We start from the raw sequence: 13,966 nt of genomic DNA, 5'->3' as shown, positions 1-13,966 counted from the left end.
ATCGAAGTAACATATGCTTCGTATATGATATTTTGTGTTGATAAAGATAGAGTTATCAATCATCGGCAATAGACTATGGTACAAAATTCTCTAATTGACAACATAAGGGTTCAGAAAGAGAAGGCAGTGGTACAAAGTTTGAAAAAGTACTCCCTAATAGACGGATTATGTGCATATAACACGATCTAACAAAAGGCAGTATTGAAATTATCAACAGTATCATTTCTTCTTGTAAAAATCGATTTTATATTGAGAATTTTGAGTTATTATGAGAATTGGCTGGGAAACAATACATCTGAGTCTAATTAGTTTTTCAATATTTCATTCTAAAACAGAGAAAATATTAGTCCTTCTTTTTGCCAAAAATAACCTTATGCGTTTTTTCATTTAAACACGATAAATTTAATATATGAAAATATCAATATGTTGTCCATGGATGTCCAAAAAACTTTACAAACCTATGTGTATATCTTAAACGGATCATCTTCTTTGTGTGTCGCCATCGTTCATCTTGAGCCATGATCAAACAGAGCATCGGCATGTAAATAGAAGAATTTGCTGGGATCTGTCAATCAATACCTTAAATTCAATAAGATTAGTGTTGCTATTAGGATGGATCTCCTTAAATTCCAGTGATAATTTAACATAATTTGATGAAAATGCTATGACTGTTCGATGAAATCTGGTGAAGATTCGGTAATAATTCGAAGAAATCTTGTGAAAACTTGAACACAACTGGTGAAAATCTATCGAAAGTTTGACAAAATTTATGATTGTGATTGTGATTTCAATGTCAGATTGTGATTCATTATTCACTTGTTCTGTTCAACACATTGGGATACGATGGTTGTAGTTTTATTTGTAGCGTACATACAAGTGAATTAATATTATTAATGCTTTATATTTGTGTTTACATTAGTACTGGCTTAGATAGGAGGGTGAGAGGTGCGACGGCCGGGGGTCCAATCCCATATTTCAATAATGAGAATATTACGTGATTAGACACTTTTTTGAAAATTAGTTCCTAATTAAGCACTTTAAATGGAGAAGTCACTTTAGATAAATTATTTTGCTTATTTACCTTTTAACTACATTTTTTCCATCGGTCATCTTTTCTCTCTCCTTTTCCCATCTCTTCTCTCTTTTTTTCTTTTCTTTTCTCACTTTATCGAAGAAAAAACATTTCCCACAATATCTTCAATTCCAAATCTGCAATTAATCTCCAAATCCACTATACGCGATGGCTTTCTCTTCTCTCTGGACTAATTGGAGAATACGAGGTCTTGGTTTCTTTAAGATTGTGATTTATTTTGCAATTTAAATATTTGTTTTGACATAAATTTGAGATTTAGTTATCTAAGAAACTTCTTCTTCTTCAACAATGGCGGCTTGATTTGATTTTTGCTCTCTCTCATGTGTCAAACTCGTTTCATCTATGTAGCATCGAGATTCCGGTTAATCGAATTTCCTGTTATTATGGACATGGTATACAGAATGGATATAGAGCAGTAAAAAGGTTTCCGAATAGATATATTTAAATGGACTCGTTATTATGGACACCAAAACATTGTTTGTTGATTTTTCTTTCGGTTTGCAGAGACCTCTACCTTCAAAACCTTATGGACATGGAACTTTGGTTTCTTTACAAAACACAGTTAATCGAATCTCCTGTTATTATTGACATGGTATATAGAATGGATATAGATCAATAGAAAAGTTTCTGAATGGATATATTTAAATGGACTCGTTATTATGGACACCAAAAAATTGTTTGTTGATTTTTCTTTCAGTTTGAAGAGACCTCCACTTCCAAGACCTTATGGACATGAAACTTTGGTTTCTTTACAAACCACGGTTAATCGAATCTCCTGTTATTATGGACATGGTATATAGAATGAATATGAATCAGTAAAAAGTTTTCTGAATGGATATATTTAAATGGACTCGTTATTATGGACACCAAAAAATCGTTTGGTGATTTTTCTTACAGTTTGCAGAGACATCCACCTCTGAGACCTTATGGACATAAAACTTTTACCAAATTCCTGAGATAAACGAGATCGAATTGTTTAAGAAACTTCTCCAAAAGTTATGGAGACGTGGAAAGAGAGAGGCGCTACAAATCATTAGAGAGAGAGAGAGAGAGAGAGAGAGAGAGAGAGAGAGAGAGAGAGAGAGAGAGAGAGAGATTTTATTTATGGGAATGTTACACGTTTAGGCACTTTTAAAGAATTTTTTTCTATTTGAGGCACTTTGCAGGGATGAAGCACTTTTTCATTGAATTTATGACAAATTTGCCCCTAGAAATAAAAACGAGAATACTTTAGCGTTTGAAAGTTGGTATATGATGAGTGGGTCGTTGGATGGAAGTTGTAGCTATTATCAGATTATATATATAATTTAATTACTCAAAAAAGCATAATATATATTCTTTCTCTATTTGTACCTTTTTTTTTCTTCTTTTTCTTCTTCATCGTCTACTTCTTTTATCTTCATCGACTCTTCTCCTTCTTTTCTTTCTCTATCTATCTCTTTCTTCATCTTTCAGTCTTTCTTTGCAAAATCAGACATGAGAGACTTTCTCAAAATCGTGTAGCTTTTGTATTTTCCTTTACGGAGAAGCCTCTCTAGATTTAAGTAACGATTAGGCTTATTCGATTGGTTTCGGAGCGGCAGCGCTTGTGACTAACGATGGAAGCTTGAGTGTAGCAGACAGTAACATCTAGAGATGAAAGAAGAAGAAGATTTGTTCCCTCAATCTTACAACCAATCGATCCAGGTTTTGCGACGATTCTTCAATTCTACGAATAGAATTTAGAGTTTTGTTAGATTGTGTAAATATTTGATTCATATTAGCGAAATTGTGTTTGTGAAGACGATGAGATCGGTTGCAGATCGAAAGTTCCTCTTTCGTTACTCTCCTTTGTTTCAGATCTGTTGCAAGAAGGCGACGAGAGAGGCGGTGATAACGTAACGTGGGACGTTTCTCGACTTACTTAATTTGGATTTTGAAATTCCACCTGAGAATTTGAACTCTCTCCCGAAAAAGAAGAAGAAATGGCAGCGTACATGGAAGAGATTCCGTGAGAACAAAAATTGTTAGGAGTAACCTCGATATTACGGGGTTACCGAGATGCGAGGTCCTCGTTACTCTGTTCTATTCCATGGAGCACCAGATTGGCAAATTCCAGTATTGAATTTCATATCCATATGATCAGCTTGTTTGGTACCATTTGATTCTAGCTTGATAAATTGATGTTTCGTTGAACCTCTAAGCTAAGAGCACTTTACTTCGCACATGAGAATAAATCATTTCCACATGGTCACATCTTGTTGGACAAGTTTTCATGGAAACAAACTATCAAAGCATCCAACACGATTTCATTATGTATAAACTAATAATCCTATAGGTCTTCAAGCCCCAAGAACAATATGTAGACATTGCTTTCAAATAGCAACACTCAAAACCCAATTAGTTAATGATAGTTTATATCCATTATAACTTGTCCAATTAGACTTTAACATGTGGAGTAATGGTGAAACATGACAAACACTTGAACACAAATGATTCATGTGTAGAGCTTTCATCAATTTTCTATCGAATGAAAAAGAGTGTCATGGTGATGCAAGAATCACAACTTAGTCAAAACAAATCATGCGTCTTTTTCTTTTTCAACACAATATCCACAATAACAATACATTACTTACATAAAAGAACGAGACCCATCAAACATGCTTTCATATAAAGGCAAAACCATACCAACTAAAACCCAAAATCTTATTAACATGTTTTCTTTCACGTATTCTTTTCTCTGCATTTGTTATTCTTATCTGATCTATAATAATGTGTCCATTTCAAATGTGTTCATACGGAATCTTGTTTACTAAGCATATACATTCTACACGAAAGTTAATGTATAAGTCTGCTCTTATTCATTCAAGACTCATATAATCAAAATTCTACACGAATTTATTTGTAAAACTACAATCATCTTAAGTGATTATGTTCCTCTTGTGTATTTCTTTCATTTTCTGTTAATTAACCAAAAAGCAAGTTTGTAATCAGATACTTAGTTGAAACTTATGATACCTAATATGTCCTGTTTACTAAAATATATAACGACTCTCCCTGTCAAATGTACAATAATTCATATCCATCACCCCACGTCCATACAACCATGTCTACACCGTTGTAGAATCACAAATACACAATTTCTACAGAAAGCATAAGTAATAACCACCAATTTCAAAAACTATGTCCATTACGATGCTTTGTGTTTATATTCTAACCCTTTACAAGTAGCCATCCACTAGCGACCATTCTATGTTGACCATATAGTTGTAGGGATCAATTACAATTTTCTTGGGTAGTTTTATACCAATAAACAAGTCTATACATGACCAATAAACGCCAATCCAAAGTACATTGTCCATTTTTCTTTGACCATTTATTCACTTGTGTATAAACAATCCCATCAGTAGGACAATGTCAGTTACATAGCTTTTATAAAAAAAATTAACGAAGATCTTATTTGTATTACACTCTCAATGAAGACCATTAGTTCACTTGGATACACCCGTCTATACTAATTATTTGTAATAGGTAGAAGACAGAAGGATATGTCAATTCCCAAAAATTACTGATTTTTATTCAATAGAAATTCAACAAATATACATCGATTGTATAACGTCATAAACTCACAAAAGTTACTTTGATTTTCATCATGTCTCAACCTCTCGTTTCTTTCTTCATCTTGACTTTGAATTAGAAGTGATTAATCTCAGGAAATCAAACAATCAGAAACAATACTTTCAAATTTACAGATCTGATGTGGAATAAGATTAAGAACTTTCTAATTTTGTAGATCAGAGATACCAGAGTCATTAGGAGCAGAGAGGCACCAAACAAAACGACGAATAAGGCATAAAGCTCCCTCCGCCACCGCTACTACCAACTACGCCATCATGTCTTGATTAGCTTTTTAAAAACAATCATAGCAAGGAGTCAAAGCAAATATGTCGGAGATTAGAAGATAAAGCCCTCGTTTTTGAACTTTGATTTTTCGTAAAAGATTTGATTTTGGTTTTGGAAATAGAAAAATAAAATCGATGGAGAAGCGCTGAGAAGATATGACAAAGAGAATGAGTTTGCAGTTAAAAAGGGTAAATTGGACAATTTAGTTTGACAAAGTGCTTTATCATTTTAAAGTGTCTAAATCCGTACATAGTTTTTTAAAAGTGTCCTAGAATGTAATATTCTTTTTATTTATTTTGGGTAAGGATCATAGAAGAAGAATAAGAGAAATTGAGAATTAAAAACATAAATATTAAATTGAGGGTAAAAAAGTCTAAGAAAAAAAGAATTAGTAGAAAAAGTGTCTATTCCCTATAAAGTGCCTCAAATGGAAAAACATTCTCTAAAAGTGCCTCATAGTGGAACATTCCCTTCAATAATTAGAGGGCACCATTTTTTTTTTTTCTTCTAAATATTAAAAAAAAATTAGTAACACAAAAATGAAATTTAGAATGGACCTATAATTTTTTTAATGTATTGTTTTTTGTTTTTAACTAAATCTTTAACAAAATTATCATAGAATGGACCTATAATTTGGCCTCCTTAGAAAAATTGAAAGAAACATTTTAAGAAAATGTAGTGAAGATTGACAACATAGTTGGCCGAGTTTCCGGATCTGCTTGTTAATACGATAAAGCAATTTCCACCATTTTTGTGAGCTTCTCTCTATTTTTTCCCTGTGAAACTAATACACGTTCATCGGAAATGCTTCTCAGTGACAGAGTTTCTTCGGGAGACGATGATAAACTCGAAACCAAATCTCTCGGATGTTTCCCAATTATCACTTCCAATATCAAAACCCCGAAGCTATACAAGATAAATAAACTCTGTTTATCCTCAAAACAAATAGTTGAAAAATTATTAATAACTAAAACATATTTCGTATATTTTGAATACATCGACAACCAAATTTTCTTTTTGAAATTTATACTAATATTTTGTATTTATTATATTTTAACTTTTTCTAAATTTTGAATTCTGTTTTAATTTATTAAGAAAATAACTTTTGTTTTAAATCTGGATAAAACTGTCATTTTCAATATTAAAAATAATGTTTTTATTAAAAATGGAGAACAATATATTTTCAAATGAAAACTTAAAATAGGGTAGTTTTTTTTTTCAAGTTTTTTTCATGTTTTTTTTTCTAATTCGTTCTAAAATACCGAAAATAACAAGATTGATAATTTTTGTTTCATAAAAGATTTAGATATTTGAAAATTAGCCGCCGAACTTTTCTCTAGTATTACCTTTAATGTGAGTGGTTGGTTTAATTGCATATATAGATATTTAACTTTCTCGAATAACAAAAAAAAAAACTCAAAATATAAGAGAAGAAAATGCAAAAATTTAGAAAAACATAAGCAAAAATAAAAAAATAAATATAAACAAAATTTGATCTAATTATTTTAATAATGAGTTTTTGAGCGCACTAATTGTTATTTCATATATTAACAATAGATGTTTTGTATTATTGTGGAGATATAGTATATTGTTGGATAAATAAATAACCCAGAAAAAATGTATGAAAAAAAGCTATAATAAACATGTGGCACCACCGCACCGAAGGTAAACCAAAGCCAGATTAATTTGTCTCGTCTCGGGTTCCTATAACACAATGATATGATACCATCGATCGTATCAAGAAGCCTTGAACTATTGAGACCGTTTTGTTAGGAAACTAGGTCTGCGAGGAAGAAGAAGAAATTGAGGTATGAGGGTAGAACGAGGAACATGACAAACAGCTATAAGAAGAAGTAACGGAGAAGAGTGAGTCCTAAGGTTAAATATAAGTGCATCACACAAAATGATGAAATTTCTAAATATTTGTGTGTTTTGTATAAGTCTTTCCTTCATTCTTCATGTTGTCACTCTAAGTAATCAAAACAATTATTAGTATGTTATATGTTATGGTGCCAAAACAACCCTACAGCAGTTGGTTTCGGTTTAGTTGATGCGGTTCAGTTTTGAAAAAGACAAAAAAAAAAAAACTGAAACGAAGAAACCGAGAAAACGAAAAAGAGAATAACGGAGAGATTGAGAGAGAATCAGAAAGCGAAACGAAATTCAGTATCCATTGCTTCAAAATTCGACATAACTTCGAATTGTTGGGTAGTTGAATTGTGCCACTGAACTCCCACATCCGGTGAAGTGAAAGTTACTGTTTTTCCCGGCGAAGCCAAGAGAAAGTTACTGTTTTTCCCGGCGAAACCAAGAGAAAGTTACTGTTTTTTCCGGCGAAATTTGAACCTCCGGCGAGATAGCATCTTTAGCTATGGCTGGGAATAAAGCTAACGACGAAGTCCCGAGGAAGCAGCATGGTCCAGGGAAGGAGAAGCGTGTATTAAGAGTTTCCCCACGGAGAAAACGCTCTGCGACAAAGGTAACGGAGGAACTGGGTTAGAATCTCTAATTTACCGTTTGTTGTCTTTGGGTGTATCAGAATTGTAAAGCTTGTTTGATTAAAGTGTTAGAATTTGTCGGAATTTAGCATATCTTTAGGATGAAAAATTGAGAAGTAGAATTGGAAATCTCTGTTTCCGCCAAAAATATGATTTTGAGTTATAATCTGGAAAATGTCTGTGTACGTACACTACTTCTGTTTGCTCAACAGTATATGACTTTTAATTGCAGGTAGTCCAAGTGTTGCTCCGACTGAAGATCTTACAGTTGAAGAGTTACCACCAAGACTCTTTGCTCTAGACCGGTACCCTTCCGAGACGAAGATGAACGCGTACTCTAAACCGGAGTACATTTCTGACCTAGCAAAAGTACTAAAGGGGAAACCAGAGATGCAGTTTCTTCTCGATTCTCCATTTGGGAAACTTTTTAAAATACCCAAAAACAAGGCATCTTTCAATGCTAAGCTTGTCCTTGGACTAATATGCCGTCAGTTAGTGACAAAGAAGGTGAATGAGATGTGGATTGTATTCGGCGGTCATCCAATCAGATTTGGACTAAGAGAATTTAGTATCTTAACTGGGCTAGAATGTGGGAAGTATCCCAAGAAGAAAGACGTTGATGATGTTATCAGTGTGAAACCTGAGTGTGAGAGTGTTTGGAAGACTCTGTTTGGTGAGAGGTTTGGGGACACGGTTCCAACAATTGCTGATTTGGTGAGCTGGCTGCAGGAGGAGGAAAGCATGGAGGGGTGGAAGTAACTGGCACTATCTCTTATTATTTTGGTTGACGGTGTGGTAGCGGCCCACAGTAACCCCAACATGCCTACTTCGAAGACTGTCGAGATGACTAAGAACCTGGAGTTTTTCTGCAAATACCCATGGGGAAGGGTGTCCTTTACCCGTACTTTGGGGAGGATAGCAAATTTCCAAACTCCTTACGATGCTCAGAAACTAATAAGGGGTATACTTGTAGGGTCTTATGCACTCCATGGTTTCCCATTAGCTCTTCAGCTTTTAGCTTTCAAAACAATCCCATCAATTGCTAAGCTAGGACCTGATGATGTACCTAACAGGACATTTGCTGAGAGGTCTATCCATCGTCTTGCCTCTCTGCGAGCAATCCGGACATGTCGCATTTTGGAGTGTGAGGCTGCTGATGAGGTGTGTTAAATTGTGTATGTACGTACATAATAAGTAAATGTACATTATCTATGGTTAACATACTTATTTGTGTAGGTTGAGGTCAACTATATTGTGAAACCAGCTGATAATGTTTGTCCTCCATCTCTTTCATGGGATGATGAAGTTGATGATCCAAGGGTTGATTACATTGAGGCACTGTTGATAGATGGGCACCAGTGGCAGGAGGATGAATGGGTTGGAGGCTATGCTAGAGTACCAAAGCAGTCGCGCCCACCACAACTAGAAGAGACAGGTAAGTATAAGTATAAATGTTTTTACAAATTTTTTTGGTATTGCACCTAGAAGAAAACCAATTAATAGCAGCAACTGGTCTATTGTAGATGTTAAGAGGAAACGAAATGCACCGGGCCCGAGCCCTAAAGAACCTGCTATGAAAAAACAGAAATCTGAAATGGACTGTGATAAAGAAGAGACTGCTGAGGATTGTTTTGGAGAGCCTGTGCCTGAGAGGTTTATTGTTGAAATGAGGAGGTCTTTGAAGGAGCTGGAAGACCAAATGTATCAAATGCATGAAGATATGAAAGACTTTGTCCGTGACCAGATACGTGCTGCCCTTGATCCAAAAGGCAAAAGGCCAGAACAAACCATACCTTCCCATGATTCGCGGGAACCACCTACTTCTATGGATAAGGCACCGGTTACTGCGAAGAAGCCATCGAGAAGGATGTCTACAAAAGGAAGCACTGGAACGAGAAAGTCTTCAAGGCTGACTCGTGTTTCTCATGATGTGGACACTCCTGCACTTTCTGTTGGCTGTAATTCCAAAGAGGAAGATTTGGATGTCCCTGGAGTACATACCACTGCTTTCGGCGGAAGAAGAAAACCTTCAAAGCCGAAGAAAAATGTTTCTTTTGCTGTTAACACTATTGAGGAACCTGATTCCAATAAGGAAGATATGCAAGGATTCATTGATGAATAGGTAAGTCATGTACGTATATTGCTAAATATTTTATAACACATATGTATAACTGTACTGTCTGGTTCGATACAGGATGGCGCTAATAATGAAAGTGATTTTACTACAAATGATGGATTGAATTCTTCTGCCGCTGAAGAAGAGATATTAGACACTGGATTTTTAATAGTTCCTTATGCTGGATCCACACAATCCCATCTGGTATGTCGTCTACTAATACTCTTAACAATCTGTTTAAATGGTGTACGTACATATTCGCTTAAGAAGTTAGTTAAACTATGTTTCAGGATAGAGGAAATGTTGTTGTTGGTAAGACTGTCTTCTTAGGTTCAATGTCTGGGACTGTCTTTGTAACACAGGAAGAGAGGCCTGTGGAAGAAGCTACTGTTGACACCGAGATGGAAGAAGTTCCATCTAATGTGTCTGCAAGAGTTTCAGAGGTAGATCTTCTGGTAATCGTTATATACAGATTTCCATGACTATATGCATAACTATTACATTAATTTCTTCACTTATCTAACGCTTAACTCTATGGTAGCCTATGTTTCAGGATAATGGACCAAAGGATGTTGCTGAACCTGGCTTAGTTGGTACCCATACAGGGGCCGATGAAATAGCTGATGCTGACATAGAGATGGTAGACAATCCATCAGGTTTACCTTCAACATCTGCACAGGTATGTGTTAGTCACTTGTTCTTTTTCCATATGTGTACGCCCATAAGACTTTGCAAATTATTTTTGTTTCAGGATGAAGCAAGAGATGCCAGTGCATCGACTGAAGCTAATGGCAGCAAGTCAGAAGAAACTTATGAGCCTTCTGATGGAGACACAGCTCACGTACCTGCCACAAGTGTACGTACATTTTTGTCACTATGTTCTGTGTACATATATATTGTTTCATACATTACTAAAAAGCATACATTACTAAAAAGTTTCTTTCCGATGCTAAATTCTACAGGTTGAGGCGGCAGGAGAATCCAAATTAGTGACAGTGATGGAAGTTGAAATACCTGAGAAGACCCACAGTGATCCCCCGTCACCATTTCAAGTAGTTAACAATGTAAGCTTACTCTTGCAACAAATAAAATGTACTATTTACTGTTCAAATGTATAAAATTTATATTATGCAGGTCATACGGGAGTTGGATACCAAAGCCGTTGGTGATTTAGCTGCAGCCACTGATTTGGAGGTAATAATTTGTGTGTTTCAATTCCTATTTTCGGAATAGCATACATAGGATTATATGTGTACATTATATATACTTGTGTACGTTAACTTGCACAGGTAGTCATGGAAGAGCCGTGTATTGTCGAGGGGTCTGTAGAAACTGAGGATCCTAACCCAGGGTCAGATGAAGCAGACAAGACCGATATTCCTAAAAATAATGTATGTACCTATTTTAAACATAGAAAAACGTATGAAACTGTTGTTGACAATCATATTTGTTAACAGGATGAATCAGACAATGCTGCTGCTGTCGAAGCAAAAGAAGAAAAAAAATCGTCCCCAAAGGTCCCAAAGAAAGTGAAGAAACAACTTGTCTATGAACAGGATGATGCCCATCCTCATGGTTTTAAGGCAAAAACAGTATTGGTGCCCGATGTACCAGCTCAACAGATAGAGGTTGTTATCAGGGCTGGAAATGTCTCATACAACCCCCTGGACATGGTTGACCCTTCAAAAGTAGAGGAATTCAGCAATATCATTAAAGGACCCTCTGTGTAAGTACATTATAGTAAAATGGATTATTTAATATCTCAATCATCATTTTTAAGGTTGTTATCAAATATTTTTCTGGATTTTACAGGATTCACACTCTTTTCGGGTTTCCAAAAGTGCCCAACGACTTTTTTGCGAACCTTCTAACACCTGGTGAATGGGTCGAAAGTACGGTACGTTGCATTTATATACGTACATTCCTTGTTATAAATTGTACATAGATGATTAAATTTTTCGTGGAAGTGTATGTACACTGATATATTTTTTGAACATTTCAGCATTTAGAAATGATGGCAATGTTGATGTGGCACAAGAACGGGGAACAGATGATAGCAAACAGATGTATTGTATTGGACATGATGCTGACGCATCTTCTTACCAAGCGGGTGGGCGACTTCAAGAAGTGTATTAATAAGAACGGGTTCAAATGGGGTAAATTACTGTCCGACATTGCTAATGGAGTTCACATAAACCGTGAACCCAATATGAAGTGGATGAAGGATGTCGATGTTGTGTTTGCTCCGATGAACTGGAAGAGTGAACATTGGGTTGCTTTGGGAATCAACCTTAATGAACGGCTAATAACTGTGTATGACGCTTTAATATCGCACACGCGGGAGTCGGCTGTGAAGGCGAGAATGACTCCTATTTGCGAAATGATGCCGTACTTAGTCAGAGCGATGTGCCAGGATGTATTGATTTCTCCGTACTCAGTTGAACCTTTTGAGTATGTGCGTTGTCCTACCGTTGCTCAAAACCCAACTACAGGAAATTGCGGGCCATACACGAGGAAGTTCCTGGAGTTGCTTGCGTTTGGACACCCTTTTTCGGATCTGACAACCATTCGAGAAGCAGATATGGTCTTCTACCGTCAGAAATACTCCGTTGACATCTACGAGCACGGCAAGCGGGAGGCCGGTACTGTGCACTTGGTTTAATCGTCCAAGAACAATATTCTGGTTCTTTGCAACCAATTATTATGAACAAACCTGACTTATATATATGATTGCAACTACATTTAATTTGGAGATTGTCAGAAGTTAATTTATTGTCCTCTATTATATTGTCGTACACATCGTTCACTTATAATTACATAATGTAAATGTGTACGTACATATCTATATGTCTCGTACACTGCATATTAACTTTATAACATAACTCAAGTGATAAATTGATTTGACAGCCAACGCTTACCAACACAAGTATGACATTCATTTCAACCGTAATTGCCCCAACCAAATTCACAGTAGTGGTTATTAAAGTGAAGAAATTACTGACGACCTCTGACTATCTCATTTCAAACATGGTTAACCCGACTCTTCCCGACGATTTACTCTCGAAGATAGCTAAGAACCTGGCTGACCAATGCTGGTCTGACCTTGGTCCATTGGTACGAGCCGGCACTCGTGGAAGAGACATTGTCTACCGTCCGGATGTCCTCAAAGATGCTAATATTCTCACCTTGTGTGACTCGCCCGATGACTTCCAAGCTGGAGGGGGCCACAATCCCTCTGGATCCGCTGATGAAGGCCGACATCGAACATTTTTCTTAAGGTGTTTTGCAGCTAATAATCCCACGGCCGTGTATTACGAATGTATTCGTGTTCTAACGCATGAACAAAACATCAATGGAGCCATCAGGCTCTTACAGCGTCATGCTCCAGTACGAGCAAATGCAACACTTGCATGCGCCATTGTATTCATATGTGCTGGGTATGATTATATGGGCGGCTTGTTTCTACAGCTCTTCACCCGCAACCATTATCCATTGGACTCGGTTGCCACTCGAGTTTTGGGTGATGAGTTCATCGAGGAAATAAAGAAGTTTGACCCTCCATACAGCAATACATATGGTCCTACGTTCTCTTATCCTACCAGCCATGGAATTAGTATGCCTCCTTGCGCCTTATATTGTTACATGGTATCAGGAGCTTTCCAAAACGTTTGCAACCGCTGTTACCTCTGGTCGTGTGCCAGGCGTGTTAGTCAAATGCTATAGTTATTCCATTCTACTTTATATGTTTGTTTATGTTATCCGCTATGTCATGTTTCAAATTATGATAAGCCTTCTACTATGTTGTTTATGTTTATGTTGAAATTATATTATTGCTTAAGAAATTTGCAAGGTGTGTTATGTTTCTCAAGTTGAATATTTTTCAGCCAAATTCACATATGATATTTAGACACTGCAGTAAATGTAAATTTGGATATTAAAATCTAAGCGTCCACAACTCCGTACACGTGCATCTACCAAATAATACTTAGAGGTTTTTTCTTTGTCTCGGAAAACTAGATATGGACGTTCACTAGCATGAGATATCAACTCTAACGTACACTAAAAAATAACACATGCAAACATATGAGGTCTTTGGTTTGTCTCATAAATGGTGATATTTATGAATGGACGTACACTAATAATACACTACATCGTTCACTGTTTGTTGAGTAAATGTAGAAATGTAAATATGGACGTACACTAAAACGTACACGACAACGTACACTGTTTGTTGGGCAAATGTAGAAATGTAAATGTGGACGTTCACTAAAACATACACTACAACGTACACTGTTTGTTGAGTAAATGTAGAAATGTAAATGTGGACGTACACTGAAACCGTCAGTAAAACGTACACGTCTAGGTTTAAGCTGTTAT

The 13,966-nt window shown here is 36.0% G+C and overlaps 1 pseudogene across 1 annotated transcript; it reads left to right on the top strand.

The window, feature by feature from the left end:
- Window positions 1-7,346: 7,346 nt before the first annotated feature.
- Window positions 7,347-13,312, top strand: AT1G34740 (annotated as a pseudogene; the record flags this gene model as incomplete). Its single annotated transcript has 16 exons — window positions 7,347-7,470; window positions 7,706-8,228; window positions 8,283-8,634; window positions 8,716-8,908; window positions 8,997-9,466; window positions 9,668-9,793; window positions 9,880-10,044; window positions 10,143-10,268; window positions 10,341-10,430; window positions 10,552-10,641; window positions 10,724-10,783; window positions 10,879-10,980; window positions 11,047-11,315; window positions 11,402-11,486; window positions 11,592-12,231; window positions 12,576-13,312.
- Window positions 13,313-13,966: the final 654 nt, after the last annotated feature.

Source organism: Arabidopsis thaliana (assembly GCF_000001735.4).
Source record: "Arabidopsis thaliana chromosome 1 sequence".
NCBI lineage: Eukaryota > Viridiplantae > Streptophyta > Magnoliopsida > Brassicales > Brassicaceae > Arabidopsis > Arabidopsis thaliana.
Note: the sequence above shows the minus strand (reverse complement) of the source record. Positions and strands in the feature narration are given on the sequence as shown.